This window comes from Pteronotus mesoamericanus, unplaced genomic scaffold (assembly GCF_021234165.1).
Source record: "Pteronotus mesoamericanus isolate MK-2021 breed Mesoamerican mustached bat unplaced genomic scaffold, CSHL_Meso_final scaffold_533, whole genome shotgun sequence".
Classification (NCBI taxonomy): domain Eukaryota; kingdom Metazoa; phylum Chordata; class Mammalia; order Chiroptera; family Mormoopidae; genus Pteronotus; species Pteronotus mesoamericanus.
The window spans coordinates 2,629-29,197 of record NW_026555320.1 but is presented as its reverse complement, the minus strand read 5'-3'; the positions used below and the strand labels follow the sequence as shown (position 1 = coordinate 29,197).

The following is a 26,569-nucleotide window of genomic DNA, read 5'->3' as shown; positions in this document are numbered from 1 at the left end:
CTACTGGGGGCAGGGAGGCTGTAAATGACTCCAAGGGGAGAATGGGATGAAAACCGCAAGCTGGAGCAAAATTAAATTCTGTAGAACAAATATCGTGTTGCACATGTAGAACATCATGTTGCAATAAAATCTAAGTTAACAAATTAACTAGAATGTTTCATTATCTCACACATTCAGCTCTATTAATTTTTAGTTATATTACACCTTGTACAGTCAATCCTCCCTCATCAGTAACCGCAACTATTCTGATACTTATTAGAGGATAGTTTTGTCTGTTTTGACCTTCCTGAAAATGAAATCACATAGAACACACTTTTGTGTCTGGCCTCGTTTGCTCAGAATTTTGTCTGTGACTTTCATCCATTTGTTGCATGGATTAGTATTTCACCCCTTTTTATTGCTGAGTAATATTCCATTGTATGGATATACCACGACTGATTAATACAGTCAACAGGTAATGGCCATTTGGGTTTTCTCCAGTTTGGAGCTGTCATGAGTAAAGTTGCTGTGAGCTAAGTACACAGCACTTGTTTCTGTTGAGTATAAGCCTAGGAGTGAATCATTGGGTCATAATACATGTATTTAGCTTCAGTGACAATTGCTAGTTTTCCAAGCAGTTGGTCTTCTTTCTATGTGGTGCATAAGGCTTTCTGTTGTTCCAATCCTCACCAAAAACCGCTATTGTTAAATTTTTATTTTATCCATTCTCACGGGGCTGCAGAGGTATCTTTGCTAAAACAAGCAATTTCGAATTTCCCCCCTATTTCCCCAAGATTCTGTAATTCTGATGTTACAAACTGTAAAACCTCAAGTAAGTTGTACAAGAATCACAAGAAAGTATAGTAAGAGCTCTAATTCTGAGCTCACTAATTTCAGGAGCTCCTAGAAGATGGACACCCATGAGAGAAGCGTCTGTGACACTTGGCAAGGAAGCCTGCAGATGTTCGTGAACGCTGCAAGAATTCTCCTAGTCAAGGTGTTACTATAAGATGTTTACAAAGCTAAGCCCATGTCTCTTCGGAACCATGGAAAAACCAAGCGATCAACTTTACAAAATGCCTGCACACCTACCATGTATAAACAAACAGAAAGAACATCTCAGCCTTTACCTTACTCAGCCTCTCACAGCAGAGTGACCCCGTGAACCTCCCCCCCACCCCCGCTTCATCACAAGAACACTCTCTCCCCCCGCCCCTGCCACACTGCCCGTCTCCTCCTGGCCAAACTCTGGTCAGTCCTGCGTGAATTCTTCTACACAGGATACCTGTACTGCCTCCAGGGTGTACGCCCCAAACCCTCACCTCACACTCGAACCTCTCTTCCAAATGCCAGGCCCAGGTGCCCCACTGCCCTACAAATGCGTCTCCGCCTGGGAATTTCGCAAGCACATCAAACTCAGCACATTCGAAACTGGGTCCTCCAGGTCCCCCACCCCTGGCACAACGGAGTTATGCTCGTCCAATCTGGAAACCTCAACCTCATCCTTGACTCCGCCCCTCCCTCACCTTATGCTCATCCTTCCAAAGAGCAAGCCTGAGCTCCTCAGCATCGTTCAAAGGGACTCACTTCTTTCCATCCACGTGACCCCTGATGCCCCCAGCAGAAGCCGTGCGCCTCTCTCGCCCGCGGGAAAGCCAGAGCTTGCCCTGCAGATCGGGGTCATCCTGCAGGTCCACGAGGCCGGGGCCCGCACTGGCTGGGGGCACGAGGGAAGCCCGCCGCCTCTCTCCGCGATGTGCGCGCCTGTCCTGGGCCTTCTCTTTGGAAACTTCGCAAACTGCATCCTTTTTGCCACCCTAGTGACCAAATGTGGATGTAACTTCTGGTCTGTGAGGGAAATTCTCAGCCTTCACTGTGCTGATCGTTCCCTGGCCAAACAGAGAGGTCAGTATATCATGCAGGATAGAAGTCTGATGATGAGATAAACCAAATTCCCAAGAATGTTTATTTTCTTTATCTGCTTCCATATGAGTATCCTTTCTCTTCTAGTATCAAGAAGACAGCCTGGCTAAAAGCTTCGTCAGGGAACACTCAGGAAGGGCTACGACATTCCTCTTGTGTTTGTAATTTCTCTTGTAATAATAGAAACTATTTTCCTATGCTCCGAGTGCAATATAAACACATCTACTGTATCAGTCAACATTTTAGTCTACTTTCCCAATGATTACGCATATTTTGTCACACCTGTTATCTTCTGTTGTAGTAGTAAGACTGCTCTGCTTCTTTTCTCAAATAGAAAGGCATTTTCTCCAATATTTAACACCAAACACTTCTTCCACAATAGACCTTGTAAATGTCTTGGTATTTGTGTCCAAACATCAAGTCCAATGCCTTTGCATCCTTGCAAACTTAACACTTTCTCCTCAAAGCGAGAGGAGGAAAGGTAGTTGCAAAGCAAGCAAAAATCAGAGCCCACATTACTGAGCGAAGTCATGCAGAATATTCCTGTTGGCATCATAAGCATGAAGGCATGGCCCAGACTCTGTGCTCCAAAGCATTTGCGGATGAATGAATCAGAAGGAGTTCGGTAACAACAGCAATAACGGCTAAGGGGAAAGGCTTCCTCTGAGCCAAGCACACATATTAATTCATGAAATCCTCTTAATAACCATGTGAGGTTATGACAATATAATGTGATGATGACTCAGGAACTGGCTGTCAAAAACAGGAGTTCTTTGCTCAGTTCAAAACAGACAAAGCACGAATCACAAAAGGGAAAAATGGAGCATGGCCTCCAACACCTCAGTAGTGAGCCACAGTGAATCTGCCGGACTGTTAAATCTGGAGGTTTTTATTTTTTAACGATGAAAAGAAGGCTGCCCCCCACCGGGGTACGTAAAACAGAACTGTCCAATTCCTGTGGTATTAAGCATTTTATTTCAAACACATTCTAGGTGCAAAGCGGGCAATGAATTCCCACCATGTGGATGACCCTCCCTTCTCTACTAGGAAAGCCAGTAAACCAACTGACTCAGGAATTCTGCACCCAAATGAAATACTCACAGCCACAGCACCAGTGAATCAGACACATATCAAATTGCTCATCTTCCTGTTCCCCACCTTTTCTCTAAATCATTAAACTGCTATTCCTGAACCAGAGGTTTGGTTTTCGTCTGTTTGTTTGGTGCTTTTAATCCCTTGGCACAAAGCTTACCAAATTCCAGCTTTGCAACAGGACAAGAATCTGTTTGTGCCTTTAGGTTACATAAACCTCCAATTTTCTTCCCAGGTTTGAAACTCGACAAGGCGGGCAAGGCCCACACCTTTGGCCCCGACGTTGTAACCCTGCTGCCAGATCTCTCTGCAGAGGTCAGACCACCGAACGCCCCCACCCAAAGTCCAGGTTCAACAGGCACCCCAAGCTTACTCTTAGAACCCGGCACAAAATGTAAGGTGCTGTCTGACTGAGTTGCCTTTCTACTGTTATCCTCTTGAGTTCCTCAACTCACCCTCTAATTTCCATTCAAAATAAAAAAGACGAGGGAAAAAATGAAAGGAAAAACCTTAAACACAGAGACCCTAAAACACAAGCATCCTGTAGAGCCTTAATAATCTGTGTCCCACCACCCTTACTAAATAAATAAATTACTCAATAAATGAAATGTGCTGTCCCCCAGAATTAACAGGCAATCAGGAGTGAGGGTTGAAGAAAGAGCTCCCACGCTTTCAGGAAATTGCCCACCGCTCAAAGCAAGGCAAAGGCCACGCCAGCGGGGACAGGGGACAGAATGACAGGAGAAACGTGACTCAAAAGAAATAACCACGTCACCCCAATGAGCACGTCCATTATCCAAAATACAGAAAATAACTAGTGTTGGCGGGGATACGGAGAAACTGGAACCCATATACATGGCTAGGAGGAATATAAAATGGTGCAGCCACTGAGGAAGAGAGCAGGGTTGTTCCTCAAAAATCAAACACAGAATTAGCATAGGATCCAGCATTTCCATTTGTGGGTATAGACCCAAAAGAAGTGAAAGCAAGCACTCAGATCTTTGTACACCTGTGTTCATAGCAGCATTAGTGACAAGAGCCAAAAGGCCAACCCAAGGGTCCATCAAAGGATGAGTGAATAAGCTCGGAGATACGCACGGTGTCGTATTATTTAGCCTTACAAAGAAATGAAATTCTGGTACGTGCTACAACATGAATGACTTGGAGACATTACGCTATGTAAAATAAGCCAGCCACAAAAAGACAAACGCTGTACGAGTCCTATTACACAAGAGGTTCCTGGAGTGGGTAGGTGGGCGGATGCTTCAACTGCTCAGCGAGAATTTGGGGAGAACTGTCTAGTCACTGTGCTGGCTTATTTTTAAGAACTCGTAACATCACCAAACGTTTTAGGCTGTGTGTTGGGTTAGGGAGGGTCAACAACTGGCTGGATTCTAGACTGGTTTAGAATGACGGATGTCCCCTCCCTGGGTCCTCCCATTTTACAGTTCCCTGCACATAATTTAAGGAAGGGAAGAAGGGGGTGTTGGGGAGGCAATGGGTTTGGCAGTCTTTACAGAGAAACCCTGGCCTCTTTCCTTTCAGTAGAGGCAAGAAGCTCAATCAACTTGGAAACCAACTCTCCCAAGCAAGGCAGGAGCAAGACTGTGGGGGCCACTGGCTCTTCCCCACAGACGCAGTCTGACCCTGTACATCAGGAAAGAACGTTCTATATAACCACGAAGGGGCGTCTGGGCATGAATACCAGTTGGGGGTGTGTTTGAAATGCTGGTACAGATTTTGCAGGTCCGGACGGGGCTGCAGTTCTGTGGGTCTAACAAGCTCCCTGCCAGGTGTGCTGAGTGGGGAGGCCTTTCCCTCCTGCGATCAGCTGCAGCCAGGACAGAGGGACTGAAAGTCAGACAGCCGCAGTCACCGTGCCTCTCTCAGAGCCACCGCCGCCGCCTTCCCACGGCCATTCTCCATGCAGGCCACGGCCACTTGGTTCCACCATGAATCTAGACCCTATGACCCAAACAGCCCAGCCATCTGCAGTCACTCACTCCCTGTCTTTCTCATCACACGGAGGACAACAGATGCCCCTGGAGGTCAAAGGAACGTTCCCTCCCCACTCCCCAGGAGAAGCTGCCCGTGGTCCTCAAACAGAAAGTCAAGGATGGCTTCTGCACGCCTTGCTCACCTGCTCCTCCAGGTTCGAGTTCATGAGTCAGTAATACAAGTGAAGCCAAACCATTTCCAACATTCTAGGGGGACGTTTTATGTTACTGACCACATCCCCAAACTGGCAATGATTCGATAAGGCCGACAATGAAAGTAGGCAAGCCTGCGCTGGATCACGCCTCCTCTACTCTTTCCAACACTTAAAAACTGAGAGCTCCCAGAATGCCGCCATCAAAGAAAATCCAGGCCCACATATGCTGATATAACATCTATCATATGAAATAACAGCATATGCTGATGATGTTACAGAACAGCCTGGAAGGTCTTCTTGATTTTAGTGAAGCAACCAGAGAAACTGATGGAGAACTCCTAAAATCCTACAGTTCTCCATAGGCGTGGATTTTTTTTTTCTTCTCCAACCTGGGAGAGAGAAGGAAAAATATCAAATCCCATGTCCCTATTCTAATTAACATCCATTTTAAGTGACATAAATCAACTTGCATCTATGGAATCAAATGTAGGACTTGCTCATAGCTAAACCATGCGAACACAAGTCAGGTGACAGTGGCATTTCTTTTTTTTTTTTTTTGACAGTGGCATTTCTAAATCAACATAGTCATGCCATCTAGTAACCACGGCTGGTCACTAAGGGGGAGTGCAGACAAGAGCGGGGGTGCCCCGAATGGTATGCTAAAGGATGCTTTTCAGGAAGTCAAAGCACTTCATCCGCATGCTCAGGGTTCTTTTCAACTAAGTCTTGGGGTCAGGGCGGGGGGCGGGCAGAGATTTCTAAGTCCCCTGAACACCCAGAGTATGGTCTTCCTTAACATTCAAATCCAGATAATTTATATTCTGGTAGTTCTTTCATTTATTAACATTTATTCCTTGTTTCCTTCAGTACTGGAGCATCCTTTTCCGATGTTAGTACAAAATCCATTTCCTCTAGGAAGGAGATTACCTTCTGCTTTTAAATGTCCTGGCATTTCATCAAGTCTAGAACTAGAAGCGACCATAGAAATAATCCAGCTCAAGATTCTCAAACTGGGGATACATATCCTCATGCTGGGGGGGCCCCCGGGTTCCAGGGAAAATGAAGGGCATCTTCCTTGACTGTTGTTGGTTTTTTTTTGACACAAGACAGCGTTCAAATTATTTTTATTTTAAAACAAACAAGATGATCCTGTGTTCTAGTCTTCATCAAAGGAATCATCAAACTAACGCTGAAAAGTGCTGGAAGCCTCAGGCTGAGCTCCCTGGTCCACCGCCGCCCCCCCACCCCCACCCAGGGTTCCTCCGGGACACATTTAAGAAGCATCAATATAATCCATTTCACAGATGAGACACGGAGGCCAAAAGACTCCTAATGCTGTGCGTGGCCACCTGAGAAGTCACCCTTTACCAGTCTCCACCAAAGCAATTTACAGCTTCTCAGAAAAGCTCACCACTCACCAGTGTTGGGTTCCTGAAACACTGGGCCAGGAACCCAAACAAGAGCTCGCCTTCTACCCCATTCCGCCCTCTGCCACCTCAGGTGCTGAATTAACAAATGCATAATTAAGTGGGCGTCTCAATGAATAATAATGCCACACAGCCCTTCGTAAGACACGCATCAATGCCTTTCTTTAAGCAGCTGCACATCACTGGGGAGTCTATGTAGCTTAGAGGCATCCCGAGCCACACGTATGCTCCTATTCACTGTCCCTTGGCCAAAGCTGAGCTTTTCAACCCTGCAGGTGGCCTCTGTTTGGATATACCTAATAAGACAAGTCAGAACAGGGCATATTTGATCAGGAAGAAGAAAAAAGAGGTGAGGAACCAGAAGACCCATTCAACAGTGTGTCTCTATACAACAGACACTCACTCACCCCAGGCTATAAAATTAAAGCTAAGAACGTGGGGTTGGGAGAAGCAGATCTTCCCCTAACACCTTATTCTGCTAAAAGGAGCATCCCCTTTGTCCTCCCCCACAAACGTCACGGTGCGTACCAAGTACGGATGAGTTACATCGGTCAGAATCCAGTTTCAAAACCAAGAGTCAAGTAATCATGTATTTGAGGAGGCTGGTTGTTGTACCGCTATTATCCCCAAGTTTATTCAACTCCCCACCATACAATGTTAAACTACGCCCCAGATGAAAGCTTGACTTAATATCTGGAACCCTCTCTGCATTTCATTGAACACTTTCTCCAATGCCTTTCTCAACTGAGTTCTAAAGGGGAAAAAAGAAACTGTCCCTTGTAGGAAAAGTGGCCACCTGCCTCCCTGCCCTCCGCGGCCGTTCATGAGCTGTACGGAGGAACAGAACAACCGTGTCTATGAAAACACCGACAGCTGATGGCAGAGAGGGAAGCCCCAAGCTTGCCCTCCACCGTGGGGGCCATGGTCAAGATGGGACCCCAGAGTCATCTAACAATTAGAGGCCTACTACGCACAAGGTCAGAGGCAGGGGCTAAGAATGCAACGACAGGAAGTAAGTCCCCATCAGATGGCAAACGCTAAGATGCTGTTATTTAGGAAACAACAACAACAACAACAAAAGTTTAGGAACTGCTTTCATTTCAAATAATGCTCTTTTATTTTACATGGCCTGATTCAACCTTCACAATAAACCTATAAGAAAGATAACGATCACTACTATAATACCTCTTTATTATCCCCGTTGGGGCTTAAAGCCAACTCACAAGCACAGTCATGCTGGCACAAGACCTGAAAACCCTCACAGGTTATTTAGTCAAACTTTTACACACAGACATTTTCATTTTTAAGACTCTCTAAGCCTTACAAACAGTCCGATGAGGTTTGTTTCTTTTCTTTGGGGGGACAGGGCAATCCCGGAGAAGGGAAAGCCAGGTCAGAGAGGTTCAATAAGGGCCCAGGTCACACACCCAGCGGAGACAAAGAGGGTCTGGTACTTGAATCCAGGTTTCCCACTCCAAGGTCAGTGTCCTTTCAGAAGGAGCGTAAGCAACACAGCCAGGGAGCAGCCACAGTGCAGTGTCTCTTCAGGGAGAGCTGGGGACGACAAACCAAATCTCACACAGGTCCCTGGGGCATGGAACAGGAAATGGCTAGGGCCAGGGTCAAGCTGAGGCCCAGCTCTTGCCAAAACAAGAGCTGCCCCTGGCCATGGCTTTCTAGGCCGGCTCAGCATCCCCACGGCGGGCTCAGCTCTCCAGATAACTCAGTCTACACTTGTCTGGGCACCTCTGTCATAAGGGTGAGGTCAGAGATCAAAGGACGCACCAGTGCGACCTTTCCCAACTCTGAAGTCTCTGTCTCTGTCATCCAGTGCAGACTGGGCTGGGTGGGCATCACTCCATCCACCCACCTCCGTCTCTGCTGCTCTTGTAGTTGGAAACTGGGAAGGACCCTGTTCCTAGCTTCTTCCCCTGTGGTGTCTGCCACCATAAGGGCTTAAGGAAAAAAGTCCCCGTCCTGCCTACAAACTCGCAGACAACATTGACAACTGGACACACATTTGTTTGAAGCAATTAAGTTCTGGTACAGCAGATCAGTACAAAACTTTACCAAAGGGGGGGAAAAAAAAAATCAGAGGCCTGAACACCCAGACTGAGGGGGCGCTGAAAGCGGTTTGGTTTCAGTTCCTGCACAAGCGCAGGCAAGGGGTCCAGAACACGGAGTCCGAGCGGGCAGGGGGCACCCCGCACCGGCCCTAAGAGTGCGCAGCTGGGCTTCTGACTTGTGCTTCCCTAACCCAATCTTACAGAACACGAAACAATACGTTTCACTGCGTTTTCTTCAAACCGCCGAGAAGATGACCTTGGAGATTCGAAAAGAATTCTAAAACTCAAGTCTAAAAAGTGACAAAGTGGACTTGTTAACTCTCAGAATGGAAAAGGGGGAGGGCGCTAAAAGCCATCTGTCCGGTCCCAGACGCCTTCCAAAGTCACTGACATTAGTTTTGCGGGCGAATGGGAATCGGGGTGCCGCTCGTTCTCTGGGCTGGCTCAGCTCGGGGTTCTTTGAAGGTCGCCTCATTGTCACCTCGGAGTGCCAGAGTCCGGAATCCAGGCCATACGGCGTGACCAATACGATGCCCTCCCTATAGGCACCTTTCCGGGCCCCCGAGGGCCTCCCGCAGGTGCCGCCGGTGCCGGAGGGGAACTGCCCCCGCAGGGTCCCCGCGCCCAGCTTCTCCCGCCGCCACCACATCACGCGCCCACACTCCCAGAAGACTCGCGTCCTTCCCCAACCAGCCTCCGGGCCCGATGTGCCTGGGGCACCGGTAAGCGGACCCCCCGCTTACCCACGATAGATGCGCCGGGCGCGGCTCCGGAGCAGGCGCGGTCCCGGGGGCCTCAGGCGCCGAACTGCCAGGCGCCCGGCTCTTCGTTGTCCTCGGCCCGACCCCGGCCGCCCGGCGGCTCCGGTTCCCTCTGCTGCAGCAGCCGGCCGGGGGGCACCCGGGCGCACGCGGCGGGCTTCGGTTTCGGCGCCTCCTCCTCCTGCTGCCCGCCCACCGACTTGGCGCTCGCGGGCTCGGGGTCCGGGGTTCCGGGGAGCGGGGGTCGTCGGGGCGGTCCGGGAGCTCAGGCTCCACCGCGCTCCCTACCGCGGGCGGCCCCTCGCAGGGGGGCGCCTGGCTTGCGGCGCGCGGAATTCACTGGCTCAGGGCGCGCGCGGGCGGCGGCCGGGCGGGCCCCGGGGCGGCGGGCGGGGACGCTGCTGCGGGAACGGACACTGATGCGGGCGCGGCGGCGCGGCCTCTCGCCATGGCTCCCGGAGGCCGGGCAGCTCGCACCTCCCCTCCGCGCTGCCGTCACCGCCCGACGCGCGCCAAGCCCTCCCCTTCCCCCGCCCCGCCGGCCTCCCCACGCCGCCACCTGCGGGCTGCCCTCCAGGATGCACGCCGGGCGGGGCGCATCCCAGACTCCCGGAGCCGCGCCATTGGTACCGCTCCTGCCGCAGCAGCCGTGGTCGGCCCCTGCGCGTCTATCTGCGCTGCTGGGCACGAGGTATCCGACGAAATACCCAAATTGGGGAAGGCTACCACTCCCCTCCCCCGAGCGACTATTTATTTCCAGCACTTCTCTCTGTGCCGGTCTTGGGTCCCAGGGGAGGATGGGACTCGCGCGTGGAGTGTTTGCCGCGAACGCGAACCAGGCGTTCGGTTCCGGCAAGCCCGTCCATCCCCTAGGAAAGCACCCTTCAGTCTTAAATAGGGGGCAGACACAGCCGGGAGGTGGAGGGGGCTGTGGACGGGCTGTCTGAACAAAATGCCACCAACGTGTGAGGGAGGGGACAGGGTGAGGGGAATGAGGAAACGATGCAGGAAGTACGTGCTCACAGGCCACTCGCACTATTATGCAAATCACGGGCCGACGGTTTAAGTGGGAACAACCCACATTAGCTCATTTCCAGTTGAGCTTACTGAGTTTACCGCTTTGGCCTGGTCTCTGCCCAAAGGCCACAGAAGGACATTGGAAGGACATGGCGAAGACTCAGAGACCAGAACCAAAAACGCAAGGCAACTGAACAGCAGAAAACCGGGTTTCCAGTACTGAAGAGGACTTGAAGAGACCCAGTGTATCGTGAAGACCGGTTCAGGTGAGAATCCGCCTTGGATGTTAACACCAGGGGTGGGGTGTATTGGGAAGAAGATATTTGCCTGAGCTAATGTGTTTCCCCAGAGATGGTTTAGGCTTATTAATATCAAGAGGGAAATATTTATTTTACAAAAGGCAGACCACACCTTGACCAGCCGGTCAAAATTAACATCACCAATAAGAGCAGAAGGACATCCTCAGAACACATCACCTGTGTGGTATTCCCAGCTGGACTGCATAACCTGAATCTAGTGATGACGAAACCTCAGACATACTCAAAATGAGGAACATCTATTAAAAAGGGGCAGGGGCTGTATTTTTCGAACATGCCATGACAAGGTCATACAAGAGAAAAGAAGGCTTCGGAAATGTTCCAGATTAAAGGATGGCAACTAAAGGTGATACCTGGTCCTGGACTGGTTCCTGTACTGGAGGGGTGGTAATGCTATAAAAGAACATTCCAGATGGACACGTTGGAAACCCATCAGCTTAAAGTACTGAATCAATGTTAAATGTGCTGATGTTGATAATTTGTACTATGGTCACGCAGAATATCCCGGTTCTTGGAAATAGACACTGAAAAAATGGGAAGGAATAAAGGGGCATGCTTAGGCAACCTACCTTCAAGTAATTCAGAAAAAGAAAAAAAATATGTCGATAGAAAAAAATGAGAAAGTAAATGGGCCAAACATGAACAGGCAGTGAATCTGAGTACAAGGTGAACTGGAACGTTTTTGTAAGTTTGGAATTACTTCCAAATAAGAAGAGTTTTGAAAAACCGTCAAGTGGAGAACCAGGTGGAGTGGAAGGAAGGCAAGGTATGGTTATAAAAGGGCAACACAAGGGATTTGTGTAGTTTTAGAACAAGTGATAAAACCTATGTAGAACTTACAAACACACAAATACATATAGGTAAAACAAGGGAAATGAAATGATAGGTGGATTGTGTCAACGTCGATATCCCAGGAGTGAGGGCATTTTAAGATTTTTAAGAAGTTACCATTGAGGGCAGCAGCGCAAGGAGTATTATTTCTTACAACGGAATGTGACTCTATGATTATCTCAGTTAAAATGTCAATTACAAAACACAACACAGACTTGTATGAAAGGACAGTGGCCGCCCAGGAGTGTGCAAGAACAAATGTGCTCGAGCTGTCCCCTAGTGGGTTTAGAGTAGACATGGGGTTTTTTTAAGTGGAAAAAAACCCCAACAACAACAACACACCCAGATTATTTGAACTGACAGATCAGCTTCCTTCCAGGGCTGTAATTTAGGAGTCCTAGAGCTGGGGCGTCTTTGAGATCATCCAGTCCAACCTTCTCATTTTCAGGAAAGTGCGGGCGGAAAAGTGGCACATGACCAGGCAGCACCCGATTAGTGGTAGACCTGTAACGACAACTCTCGTCTGCCAAATACGTCCCGTGCGCTTTGCACCTTTACCGGGGCCCTGTCACGCTCCGTTTCCGTGGGAATCAGTCAGGATTGGTACTGAATTTTGAAGCCCTTCATTCATTTGTTCTGAGCCCCTGACTGTGGCCTTGTGGGAACAAGGTCCTGTCATATCTGGTTTTTAGCACCAGATGACAGACACGTGTGGATCCCCCCGCCCCCCGCTGAGAAGCAGGCCCTGGTCTCCCTGTCCTGCTCCCAGCTTGGAGGGAGCAGGTGGCAGGCAGAGCTCCTGAGTGAGCCACCAGCTACGGGCCCGGAGCTACGTCAGCGGCTGGTGACCTGCTGCTGCTGGAAGTCAAGGGTGAAGGGACGTGAGGGAATCAGGATGGGCGCACAGAAGAGAAAACAGGAATTGCTCTGACAGGTCTCGGCCTTACCCAATGTCAGGCAGAGGGCTCTGTACCAGAAGTGGCTCTGTCCTCCCTTGGGCCACAGACAGCCACTGTGTTCTTTCTTTTTTTGTCTAATTAAATCAAAATCAACAAATGTTTATTAACCTCTGCCAGGCCTTGAATTAGTAAGTGGGAGCGGGGCGGAGGAAGACAATCTGATCCCTACCCTTTAGGAACCCAAAATAGAGTGGGGGACCCAAGATGCAAAGGTAGAAAATAACCTGATAAAAGGATTAAAATGCTAGCTTTGTGGGGTTGGGTTCTCCTCAAAAGCAGCTTTGGAGAGGGACACGAGGGTAGGTTGTTTCTTAGGGGAAGTGATTCTGTGGAAAAGGGGCGGAGAAGGAATCAGAGCCAGAAAGAATGAAACAGGAAGCAGGAGAAAGCCCATCCAAGGGTGTGTGATCTAGGCGCTCACCCCTTGGGGCCCTGGAGAAACTGTGAAGAACGCAAGGTGGAAGGAGAAAGCGCGGATCCACCCGCTCCGAGCTCCCATTGGTCAGGTGTCTGCCGAGCACAAAAGTAACCTGCGAGAGTGTGGCAGGGACATGCACACAGAAAACCATGCCTGACTCACCAGCAAAAAAAGACAGCCTGTGGGCAGGGACTTCCTCTGCTTTATTCTTTGCAGCATTCTGAGCACCAGGAACAGTGCCTGACTCATAGCAGGCGCCCAGTCAATAGATACAGACAGAATGAAATACGAGTTCAGGTCAACAATAGAAGCAATTATTTAAAAGTAGGTGCATAAGTCATGTTTCAACAATTTGTGTGTATATGCCTGTTGGGGCAGGTATTGGATGGACCAGGGTGATAGCATAGGGAACAAAACAGATACAGTCCTAGCCCTGAAGGGACCTTCAGTCCAGGCAAGGAGTCAGGTGATAGGATACGCACACACTCAATTTACTTGCAGCAAATGGTATGACGAGGAGGATGCAGGCACTAGACATAGAATAACAGGAGGATTTCTGAAAGATTGCTTGGTCAGGGAGGACCTGTCGAAGAAGGTGACACTTAAGTTGAGGTCCAGAGGAGGAACAGGAACCAAATACCTAAAGGACAGAGGACAGCGTCCAACAGGAAAGACTCTCAGTGGCTGGAGAAAAGAGCTGTCGGTAAGGGAGTGATGTGGTCAAATGCCCATTTTTAAAAGTCCCCTCCTGATGCTGTGTGGAAGACGGACTCATCTGAATAATCAGGAGAAGGCAGTAACTGGAGGGTGTGAGGAAGACCAGCCAAGTTCAAGGCCAGCCAGGGAGGCTGAGCGGCCACAGCTTCCACCTCCATCCACCATGGCCACCAGTGAGATTTCAGTAATACGCTAAAACCCCACGGTAACAGGAGCGCCTCCCCGCAAAATCAACTGGTAGAATGTAGGGCTGAACAATCGATGGATAATTAAAACCAGCATTCCTCAGGCTGTTACTGTGTGGGGGTGGTGGAAGAAAAAATTTTCTGTTTAATAAGTGTGTAGGAAATAGACCAATGATGACAAATAAAGCATCAGCTTAAACTGAACCACGAGCACCTTGAATACCTGCGGGGCACTCACCAGTAACGCCCTCCCACATGCACATCTTCCAAGAAAAGAACTTGAACTGGCCACCATTCCAGAAGGAGAGCCAAGGGCCAATCATGTTGTATCCCCAGCCACATTGTCATCAAATGTCTTATGCCAGAGTTTTAATCTAACATGTACTGAGCACACACATGTGTATGCACCCAGCACTGTACTAAGTGCTTTCATAACATCAGCTCATTGACTCCTCACAGCAGCTCTGCGGGATATCGATTATTATGGGCACATTATAGATGAGGAAATGGAGTGTCAGAGAATCTAATGAACTTATTTAGAGTCACACACTATTGATAAGATCAACATTCAATCCAGGCTTCAAGGCCCATGTCACTGATTAAATACTTTGCCTTTTCCCCCCTGCAAAGTAAAAGAGAATCAATCTCAGTCTTAGGAGATGGGCATATTGAAGAGGTGAGAAATGAGGTGGGAAAGGAACTCTTGGATTAAGACACACATGACCTATGTTTATAATGCTGACCCACCGCTCATGGATTCGTTGGAAGAAGAAAATGGATTAATACCAGTAACTTCTTTATTGTATCTGGCATTAATCTTGAGGCTGCAGACTCCACCTCTGCACGGATAACCTCCAAATTCATGCTTCCAGCCTTGGCTTTCCCTCCCGAACTCCAGACCCATGTAAACAATCTTCCTACTTGGCACTGCCGCGTGCACGTCTAATAGGCATCTCAACCTTATACCCCAACCTGAACTACTGGGCTTTCCCGACCTTCTTACTCTTCCAGTCTCCTAGATCTGAGATGCTCAGGCCATAAGCCTTGTAATCATTTTTAACTTTTCTCTTTTTTTCCCACCCATCGGGAAGTCATGTTGGTTCTACCTTCAAAGTCTCATCCAGAATCTGCAGCTCACCGCGTTCACTGCTTCTGTCGTACTCCAAACCACCATTGGCTCCCCTGGCCTCCTGCAAGAGCCCCCTCAATCCGTGCCTGCCCCCTGTTCCCCCACCTTCCCCGTAGTCCATCATCAGCGCAGGAGTCAAGGTGCCTGAAAAATGCAAGTCACACCCTGGCCCTTCTCTCTTCAAACCGTCTAGTGCAGGGCTGTCCAACCTTTTGGCGTCTCTGGGCCACACGTTAAATACACAAACACTAACGAAAACCGATGAGCAAAAAAATGGCCCGTGCTTAATATTTGTGATATCTGCCACCATAGATAAGAAAAAAAGTCTTTCCGTAAGAACCCTAATTATGCAGCAGCCCTTTCTATAATCTTTTAAAATCGTCGAGCAGGTCCCAAGTTTGTGATCGCTAATACAAAAAATGTACGTATCTAAGTAATGAAACCGAGTGATAAAACTAAGTAATGTTTGAAGTAAATTTAGGATTTTGTGTTCGGCCACAGTCATAGCCGTCCTGGGCCACATGCGGCCCCCGGGCCGTGGGTTGGACACCCCGGCTCCAATGGGTCCCCGTTCCCCCTGAATATAGACAGAAGTCCTCTCCGTGGGCCATAGGACCTACATGGTCTGCCCCCTGACCTCATTTTCCTCTTCTCTAACTCAGCGCTTCACTCCATAGGCACAATGCCTTTCTTGCTGTTCCTTGAACAAGCCAGGAGCACTCTCACCTCCGCACCTTTGCACTGTTCCCTTTGCCTAAATGCCCTTCCCCTAACTTCCCAATGAGCCCTCCATGGACCATCTCCTCTAAAATTGCCACTCTTTCTGCCTGACAGCCCACTTCCCCCTGCCCTGCTCTATTTTTTCCTCTTATTTAGGGCATTTAATTTATTATAAAATGTATTTATTTCTGTTTGTTTTCTGTCTCCTCTCGTGGTTCATGAGGCAGTCTTATTCCCAGATGTATTCTCAGCACAGTGTCTAGAACATAGTAATTGCTCAATAAATATTTGTTCAATGATCAGTCTTTCGGAATCTAACCAAAGATCCTCTGACCCAGAGTGGGCATCACGGATTAACATTTTATTCCTGAATTAGGGGTGGTGAATGTAGCAGTATTTTGTATCAAAGTTGAAAAAAATCTTGAGTATATGTTCTGAACATCCTTGTCTTCACTTCCACAACCCATTATGAAGCAACTATCTATCAAAACCCTTCTAGATCCTATTTGTTTTCAAGATACACAGTAGTATTCCTGGGATAATGAGTGTCCTTCATTATATCATGATTAGGGCATATTTGTTCATAGTGGATTATTTTGCTACACAAACTACTTGTTATCTCCAAATTCTAGATTCCAGGATACAGTAGATGACTCTAATGGACTTTGAGTTCATCTAATCCTCTCTCTAAACTAGAGTCTTATCCTCAATTTATCTTGATAGAAAAATACCTTCGTTATTTTAATCCCTTAGTTGCTCCTATATAGATCTTTTCGAATTCATATACCTTCTGAGTTTCTTGTACATTGATACATTTTATGTGTTGCCGATGTTCTCCTAGCTGCCTGTTTCTTAGTGTTGTGTATATATATTTTGTTTATTTCCCTGAGCAAGTATTCTTTATCCAGGGTCCATGGAGGTCCAAGGGTGGGTGTCAGGTTCGCCTGTTAGATTGGACTGAAGTGTAATAAGTAAACCTAAAATGTAATGGGTCAACACAATGGGTTATTTCTTGCTCAAGCTACAGCCTGGGGTGACCCCAGACTGGCAGAGCTCTGTTCTATACCCTCATTAAAGGACGTGGGGTCATTGTAGCTCTCTGCCACCTCAGGTCACCCATGAGCAATGACCGTCTCAGGGACCGGGGTAAAGAGCATGGAAGGGCATGTCTGAGAGGTTTCATGAGCCAGGCCCTCCAGGAGTGCCAACATCACTTGGCTCAGATTTCATTGGCTAAAGATGTTAGTCACATGGCCACACGTAACTGCAACGAAGTCTGGGAAACATAGCCTAGATGAGCCATCAGGAAGAAGAGAAGCATAGATTTTGGTGCTCAGCTAGTATCATCTTCTACAGCGGATTTGAAAAATGGGTACACACACAAAACATTTTTTATTCAGTTTATTTTGTACTTTGAAAATATAAGAAAAATGGCTTTATTGGTTCAAATAATAACCTTATGCTTTTACTTCACTTTATTTCTCACTAGGAAGCATGAGGTTATATGTTTGGCCCTGCTGGAACATGTGACTGTAAGGACTAGGGATGAGGGTCTGTTACCGAGAAAAGATGCCAGCACACATGGTCAGGCAAGGTACAGGCATCGTCATAGCATCATACCATTCGACGACTTCTGAAATAAATCTTGTTAATAAGAATTGAGTAAGATCCCCTGGCTGGTATGGTTCAGTGGGCTGAGTGCCAGCCTGTGAACCAAACGGTCACTGGTTCGATTCCCAGTCAGGTCACATGCCTGGGTTGCGGGCCAGGTCCCCAGTAAGGGGTGCATGAGAAGCAACCACACATTGATGTTTCTCTCCTCTTTCTCCCTCCCTTCCCCTAACTCTAAAAATAAACAAAATCTTTTTTTTTTTTTTAAGGAATAGAGTGAAATCTATTGTAAGGGACACTGCTGGGGCCCCACCATATCTCTGTGGCCTTTTGGTTTAGTGTGGCCAGTGCCAGCTGCCAGCACGTGCACCTTTTGCCACCTGCCACCTCTCATCACTGGAAGCTGCTCTGCTCAGCACAGAGGCCTGGACGTTTCAGGGGAATGAAGACCATATGCCAGAAGTTCCTGTTCCGTATTCCTTAGGGCAATGTATGTTTTATGCTAGCCCCTGGACTTCCTCCTTGTGAGTAAGTTCCAGTTTTTTTTTTTTTTTTTTTCAGATAAAACACGCTTCATTGGCTGTCTTTCTTTCCTTGTTTCGCTTCTCTGCTGTCCTGCCAATGTGTCTGGGGATCATCAAACAAATTGCTTGCATATCTCTGGTGCTTCTTTTGGGGGAACCCAAGTTGAGACACCGGTCCTGCCATGGCTACAATGCATATTGGTCAGCTTGTGCTTAGCATAGACTCTGTTGGAAACTGTTCAAGCAAAGCCAAGAGCAAATATTCTAAGGAAACTTCTTTAGACACTCTGGGATTGCGTCCCACCAGGATATGAGGTGAAGTGAGGAGGGTCCAACATTTCTGTGCTGCGAGGACTGGGAGAAGAAAACAAAAGTAACAGTCTTACACTGCTTAACATCAGCAAATTGAACATTTCCTCTCAGGGTTACTAAATTTATCCCATTTAGCAATATAAAGCAGTTGATCCAATATAAATATACTCTTGTGTCTGTGACCAGACCTTAGGAATAAAGAAGCCAACAACCTCAGCCTCCATGTGGGGTATAAGAAGGTGGCAAAGCTGAAGCCTAGTTAGCTAAGGGAATACTGTGGGGGGAATTTCTCCCAAACCCACCCCACATGGACCAATTAAATAGGAGATGTAGCAGCAGCATGATCTGCAAACGAAAGATACCACATCAACAGAGGGGAACAACAATAAAGCATAATAAAGTCAAAAAGTACAATAAAGCATAATAAAGTCAAAAAGTAAAATATGGCCAGAATAAGGCCAACACGTAATAGAGGGATATGGGAACCATTAACAAGTTAAATCCTCCTTTAGAAGAAGAAGACTCAGCCTGGGAGGAAAAAAAACGTCTTTCTGGTGCTTATTGAAGATACACTTGAAAGTACATGATCTTTAAAAAGCTTAAAATAATGGGGAGGGCAAAAACATAACCAAAGGGTGCACACAATAAATGAAGAGAAGAAACAGCAGAAAGGAAGCAGAGGCGACGCTATCAGTAGAACAGCAGTCAGTGTCTGCCACGTCCCTGAGACTTGCAGACTTCTCCATCCGCTCACAGCCCAAGTCTATAGCCGGCCTGGAGGCAGGGAGTTCTGCCCTTTTCCCAGTGAATCCGAGGGCAACGAACAATGCATGCATTTTCTAAAAAGCCATGCCGTTGTTCTGGTCACTTCTGCGCCGGGGCTCTCCATGGCTCATTGCAGGCCTCTTGTGTCTGCAGATTTCTCTAGCCAGTGCCACTTGGAGGTCCCCCAGCTGGCTGCCCATGCACAGCTCATGTAAGGCTCTCCTGTCCCATTAGGGCTGACCAAGACCTGAGGGGAATAATGACACATCAGCCAAGCTCACTGGCTAGAAAGACTCGATATGATATGCTGTCATCTTTAAATTCATTGGTGAAGGTAATTCCAATACAGTGTCAAAGAAATTTTATTTTAAGCAAATGACAATGTATCCTAAAATTCATATAGAATAATAAATACATAAGTTTATCCAAGACAATATTAAAAAAATAATCAGGGGGTATTAATCCTGCCCAGGAAGCAAAATATAACATAAAGTGATGGTAATTAGGGATTATTTTTGTCCTAGAAATAGACAAATGCAGCAATTGTGCAGAACTGAGTATTGAGAAACAGAACAAAGTAACTATGGAAATGCAGTTGTATGGCCAGTAGGACACTACTTTCACTTCCTTTTGTCATCTAGGGTCTTGGAGGTCCTGCATAATCAAACAGATAGAGCTTTACCAGAACGGTAAAGTTTTATTTATATAGTGCCCACTGTAGCATGAGTTTTTAGGCAAAATCCTGGGACAATCCAGAGAAAACAATTTCTGAAAAGATTCTCTAAATGTTCCATTCTTTTCTAAGTTCTTCTCAGTTCTTCCTCTTTTCAAAGACATGATCCAGATAGTGTAGGTCTAGGAACCTTGTCTCATCCTTTGATACTCTAAGATTCATGGCTCTCACCAATACATCCAGCAGTCTTTTTTAACAGTTATATTTCGAACTTAAAAATAGAATCATATAAGGAGCTTCATGCATTTATCAACAGCTTCTTCAACAGTTATCAGTTCTGAGCCCTTCTATCTATATTCCCACTCAATTCCCTCATCCCTTGAAGTATTTTGAAGCAAATCCTGATCCCAGACATTTAACTTCACTCATTAATTGTCCATTGTAAAGCTCTAAAAGATCAGAACTCTTTCAATGACAAGTCCCCTCAAACGTACACATTATTATTTGAAGTTGCGTTAACAAACCCAGCCTTGACTTGGCTTTTTGGGGAACTTGAGATCTTTTGCAAAATTGTCCATTTCTTTTTTAGTTATTGTTTTTATTATTATTTCTTCTCTCTCTTTGGGGTGATATTATTGATTTGAATTTTGCTAAAAAAAAAACCAATGTCATCAAATTTTCTCATTTATGTTTATGGAATTGCCTCTCGCAAGAGGAAACGTTTAGAATATAGCAGGTTGATGCTAGAGAAGCGCATGGACGATGGGGGAAGGAGACAGGGAGGCTTGGAGGAGCAAAGGCCTCCCGCAGGTGCGAGCGTGGATCCAGGGAACGAGTGGGAGGGCGCTGCCCTTCCACACAAGCAGCGCCCCCATCGTCGTGTGAGAGGGGAGACAGAGTCCGTGGGCTCAGAGAGCTGTGAATGGGTTAATTTAGCGGTTCTGCTGAAAGTGAGGAGACTATCAGAGGCGAGAGGAGGGAGAAGCTGGGAAAGGGCTCAATGGGAAAAAGAGAATTATCTAAGGAAATGCGGGGTTTCCCCGAGGCCCGAGAGCCCGTTTGAGATCTGTGGATTATGAATTTATAGTAGGGCTAGATCGGCATGATTGTATGTTTTTCTCCAGCCACAACTGCTCCTATATTGATGAGAAGAAAAAAGGTGCGCTTAACTAAGGTTTTGGGTTTTGTTTTGTTTTTCCTCCAGATAAGTTTAATGAAGAAAGAGCAGGGCGGGGCGATTTAGAGTGTTCACAGGAGAGTAACTGCCGTGACTGGGAAAGTGAAAACAGGAAGGGAGTGGTGGGCAGTGGAAAAATCACTTGAGGTGAGAAAAGGGTGGCCATGCTTTGAGAGGGTTGTAGGAGAAACAGTGTCTTCAGGGAACAGCCGAGGGATTTGGCTGAAGACAGGCCGTCAGTCCAGAGGGGATGCGGAAGGCCCGGGCAGGGGCACAGGGCAAGGCGTGCCAGAGATGCTGCAGTGAGCGTCTCAGGACAAGATGCACGAGAGGGATGGTGACTTAGGAGCTTGCACTTCTTGTGGCCATTAGTCACTGCCTGCGGATCTTTTACTCTTTCCTTTAGGCCTTCTCTCTATCCAGAGGAGTGGGATCTGCTATTTAAAAGTTCCCCCCACTGGGAGGATTTTCTTACCTTCAGTCTTCAACAGCCCCCTCTCTGCCTTTGACGCCTCTTGTGCCAAAGCAGCCCACTTCTGCTCGGTTCCAAGCAACCCTGCAGAGAAAATTGCAAGGCAGGCTTGAATTTTTCTTCCTCAGTCAACTGGTCAAAGGGAACTAACTCCCCAAGAGGAAAAAGCTGTGAGATAGGATGAGGTTTACATGGATCAAGAGTAGGCACGCTGGGAGTACAACCAGTTTGCTCAGGCAAACTTAGGAGTACGTTCAGGACCTGCAATTAATGATGTAGTAACATTGAGCACACCCATCTTTATGGCTTTGTGGGTCATATAACTCAATTCATGATAAGAGCTCATATCACAAGGGTACCTGATGTCCAGTGCTATCTACCAGCACCCTCCGACAAGGCAAGAACTGTTCCGCAAAGGGGGTTCACTTGATGAAGAGAAGACGTTCCATTTCAGATTCATGAGCAGCACTCCTGTGATAGCGCTGTCACGGCTGGCCACGCGATCCATGCAGATTTGGTGCCATTGCATCCACGGGAGTATGGGGATCCCATCACAGAGCCATTTGCTCATTAGCCTGGATGGGCCGGAGAACCTCTCTTGTGCAGGGACCCACTCAAACGTGGCATCCTTTTCACATTATTTAGTAAACTCGGAGTCACATGTTTGAATATGGTATATTTTGCTTCAGAAATCCACAGAGGTCCAGCAGACATTACGCATCTTTCTTGGTGGTAGGGATACAAGGTATGGAAACCTCTTTGCTTTGAAGAATGGACCTCAGGGCCGTCAGAAAATTTAACCAGATAAGAGGCCTCTGAATTTTCTTAGGTTCTATCTCCTGCCCTCAGAGGGTCAATAATGTATATTACCAGAGAAACTAGAGGGTCTGCTACTTCCACCTTTCCTGATTCCAATAGCGTGATGGCCTCAACATTGTGGCCCTGTGTGATGTTCTACAGGATGATGACACGGTCAATGTCACTATGGGCTAACCTGTGGCACAGAGACATGAAGAAGAATTTAAAGGTGTACTACTCACTCTAACAGGTGAAAAGAAACTGCTTTTTGTGTTCGCTATACACCTGGACAGACAAAAACGCATTTGCCAAATCATTAGTTACACATCAGATCCTAGGAGGGTTGAGTTACTTCAGTAAGGAGACCATCTGGGGAGAGCAACTGGCAATTTAAATTGTCACTCATGCTTCTTTCAGTCCCTGACAGTAGCAGGTCCCAGGTGCAGGCAGTATTTGCTCTTTCACTAGAGGAGTGTCCTGGGGTCTCAACAGAGTTAGATGTAGGCTCATGGCTTGGGCTAGGCTTCCGGATATTGTTAACCTTAGAACAAGGACAGCCATAGGGCTAGAGCTGAGGCTACATCCACTGCTGTTGTTAGGTCAGGGTTAAGACTAGGGTCAAGTCTCATATGGCGAATATAGTACATGCTCTTGATTTCTTACTCAGGTTTTCCTCTATTTCCTTCTATTTCTAGGCAACTCAACCTACCACAAGGAGCAATAACCCGAATACAAGAAGCAGATTCATGTTCTGAGCTGCCAGCAGTTTACAATCATGCCCAAAGCCTACCTTAATAACAAAAGAAAGCAAGATGCATGACCCCCACCAACTACCCGTCCTCCTCCAGGGGCGCTATTTCCCTCCTTCCAGTAGATTCTAGGAGGCAGAGCCCTATCTTTTTCTCCACCGCCTTAGACTCAGCAGCTCATGTAGTTACTGACACACAGTAGGCCCTCACTGTATGTTTGTGAATGGACAGATGGGTAATTTGATTCCTCTGCTCCTGCTCCGAGACTGATGCTGACTCCAGAGTCATGATGCTGGAGTTTTCTCTCTTAGTTTGATGTTCTCCAGCCACAGCCAGACTGTTAACGCAGCTCAGGGCTCCGTGGCGTCGACGCTGACTGACTCCCAGTCACGCACACTGCAGCGCCTTGTCTCAACCATTTCTCCTCTCTTTTAGTTTTCATTGCCACCTATGCCCCTTCCTTCTCTGCAGACAATTTTTCTTTCATATTATAAAAATTTAAACCCCCAATTATTAAGAACCATCTCCAACTTGTTCAAAAATAGCTCCACAGAAAATTAATAAGCTGGAGACAGACCTTCATGTGCCTATGAAAGAATTTCATCTATAATGAAGGAGGCGTCACACATTCCCGAGTTGAGGAAGAATTTTAGTGCTGGGGTAGCTGGTTCAACATTCTCAGAAGTAATCAAGTTATAACCTAATTGCCCAGTGTTTACCGAAAGAAATTCCTGGTGGACCAAACAAGCCAATGTAAAAACTGAAACAATAAAAGTAGAAAAATAGGTGACTATCTAATCTCTATATGGGTGATGTCTTTCTACACTTAAAAATATTTTTTTTAAAAAATCACCAAGCTAATAGTAAACCTTTGATACCACTGTATCACATATGAACTTATCCCCAGACAAAAAAAAAATCAGAGGTGCTTGCTAAGATGGATGTACTGTGTAAGGATGTTCTTTTCAGTGTGAATTATGCATCAGGACAGAGGAAGCTGGCTTTTGGAAAAGGAGAGCATGTCTCTCCCTTCCTCTGTTAAGACCTTTAGGGAGGCTGGCCTAATCATTTGGCCTGAGATTTGTAAGAAAGAAATCTAGGTTTGAATAATCTGCAGATTCTTTGCATTGGCAAAGGTAAGACTCAGGAGTGGGACATTTCTTCAGGAAGACTCCTCACAACCTTGCTGGTGTTGAAAGACTAGACTAGGTCCCTGCAGAGGGAGGTGGCTAATGGATAGAGGATTCTGGTGCTCCCTCAGATAACATGATGGACTTATACCATTTTCCCCTCAAAACAAGGAAGAAAAGCCCTGGCTGGTAGTTCAGTTGCTTAGAGCATTGTCCTATGTGCCAAGGTTGTGGGTTTGATCCCCAGACAAGGCATGTAGAAGAATCAACCAAAGGATGCATAAATAGGTGGAACAACAAAGCAAAGTTATTGCTATAGGCAGAGTCCTAGGGAGGAGGGTGGTGTGTGGTTAATTGTGGGAAGGATGCTTCAGGGGCGTGAAGAACATAGATGTGCCACACTTCATTTTGTCCATTTAAATAATATCTATATATACACACATAAATATATATATAATTAATCACATGTAAATATAAATATTCACATACCTATATATCGTAAACATACATATATAGAATATAAAATTTTGAAATATATTTGTTTAGGTCCTATGATGCACAGGTCAAATAGGTAGTAGTTCTGTGGTTCTAAATGCAAACTGTACAAATTGCATCTCCTACCCCCAGTTCTGTCCCCACCCTTCACCCCCCCCTCCCCTCCACAGAGTCAGCAGTTCCTGGCTTCTTGTGCTTCCTCCGGGAGATATTGGAGCCATTCTTTGCATGTATCAACAAATACCTACATACACTTTTGCCCCTTTTTTTCCCTCTCCACGAATGGTAGTATCCAATAGTAAATGTTATGCATTTTGGTTTTTGCCTTTAATAATTAATCATGGAGATATTTTCATATCAATACACAAAGGGCAAATTTACTTCTAGTTTAATGACTCTCCTGCTGATGGATGTTTGAGTTACCAAATGTTCATTGGCATGAGAGTGAGTAAATTGCTAGAGTGATTAATCCTGTTAGTAAAGGAAGAAGACATCCCAGGAGGCCACAGATTTTAAGGGCTATAAATTAGTATTATAAGGTTGAAGATCTCCCACCCAACAGGGAAGTGGGGCCTGGCTCCCCCAGCACGTTCACACTAACAGGCTGGTGTCTGATGGATGACCCCCCCCCCACCCCGCCAAGGCCTTCCAAACTGATGGGTCCCTCAGTCCCAAGGTGCCCAGACTCCAGCTTCTGTCTCTGGGAGAAGCCATTCCCAGGGCTAGTAACCTGAGAATGGAGCACTTCTTATCGTAGTGGGCGCTGGGGACCCGTGACACCGTGGCCAGCCTCCGTGTCTAGTTCTGTTGGGAACTTCAACCTTGGAACCATCTCCTGCCTTCTGAATCGATAGCCCTGGTAAGTGGCTTTCCCCATTTTTGTTTCATTTATTTCTGTTTTCATCTAGTAATGCTTTCCGTCTACTTCCACTGGGATTATTTTGTTATTTTTTACAAGCTCACTGTCCTTGAACTAAACCCAACAACAAATCATTGGCAAAGTCACAACTGTAGTGAGTAACTTCCTAACACCTTTCTCAGGAACTGGCAGAGCCAACAGGACAAAGCAACATGAGGATTTGGAAGATTTGGACATGTCAGTTAATAAGCTTAAAAATATGTGTATGAAAATTTGACTCCAACAAATAAAAATATATCACCTTTCAACTCTTGTGGAACATTTAAAAATATTAACCACTTATAAGGCCACAAAAGTTTCAGTAAATTCCTAAAATTAAATATACAGGCCAAAAACAACAAAATGCATCCTGTTTCTAATTGAAAACCAACAAAAAATCCAACTGTTTTGGATTAAAGAGAAAACAAAACACAAACTATGAATGCTATACCTTTTCATATCTTTAAAGATATTAATTATAATTTGGAAGTTTCGGTTTGCTTTCTGCACTGTTTTTGTCTTCTCTGAGTTACTTTTATTGGTTTGCTTATTTTCATCTCAGTAATATTAGCTTCTGTCCTCACATATATTAATATTTCTGGCCATATGTTCATATGCAAGAGTAAGGCACTAAAAGGCTCATTTACTGTTCATTGCACATTTCAGGGTTTACTGATCAGTGAACTTCATTTTGTGGCAGTAAGGCACAGAGATTTTATTGGGAGACTTTACTCTTTTGCCGGATGTCAGTGTTTTGTTTCGGGGAAATCTCTTTTCTCAACAAAGAACCTTCCAATGTTTTCACAGAAGATTAGAAGACTAGCCGCTGCCATCGTTCTTTGCTGAAAAGCCTCCTGGTTCAGAAGGCACTCTCCATTCTCCGCTGCTCCAGGTCCCTTGTCCTTGCGGTTTAGAAAGTACCTCCAAGTGTGATCTTGAAAGCAGAAGCCACTGCAGGGAGACCCAGCCCTGGACGTGGCAGTCCGCTAGTAGTGGAGGCAGAATTCCTTTCCTTCATTAGCAAGATAAGGATTAAATGCTCCAGGATTCCTGTTAACGGCTGGGTTGGGGTTAATTCTACTGTGGAACCTCTGCTTATCTGAAGCTCCGTGCTTCCTGTGTTCCCCAAATGTCTCAGATTGTCTATCTCATGAGGGTTCCCTGCCTTGGTTTTAGTGCGGTTACAGTTTTAATCTCGATCCAGTCATTTCAGTGAGGTTTTGGGAGGCCGTGTGATAAATTCACGTGTTTCCTCATTTTGAATCATGAGCC

The 26,569-nt window shown here is 46.5% G+C and overlaps 1 long non-coding RNA gene across 1 annotated transcript; it reads left to right on the top strand.

Moving 5' to 3' along the window:
* The first annotated feature begins 9,970 nt into the window (after positions 1-9,970).
* LOC129087637 (uncharacterized) lies at positions 9,971-23,487 on the top strand. The gene is made up of 4 exons (XR_008530920.1): positions 9,971-10,091; positions 10,543-10,683; positions 17,574-17,828; positions 22,721-23,487. It is a non-coding gene; the product is annotated as an uncharacterized LOC129087637 (long non-coding RNA).
* Positions 23,488-26,569: the final 3,082 nt, after the last annotated feature.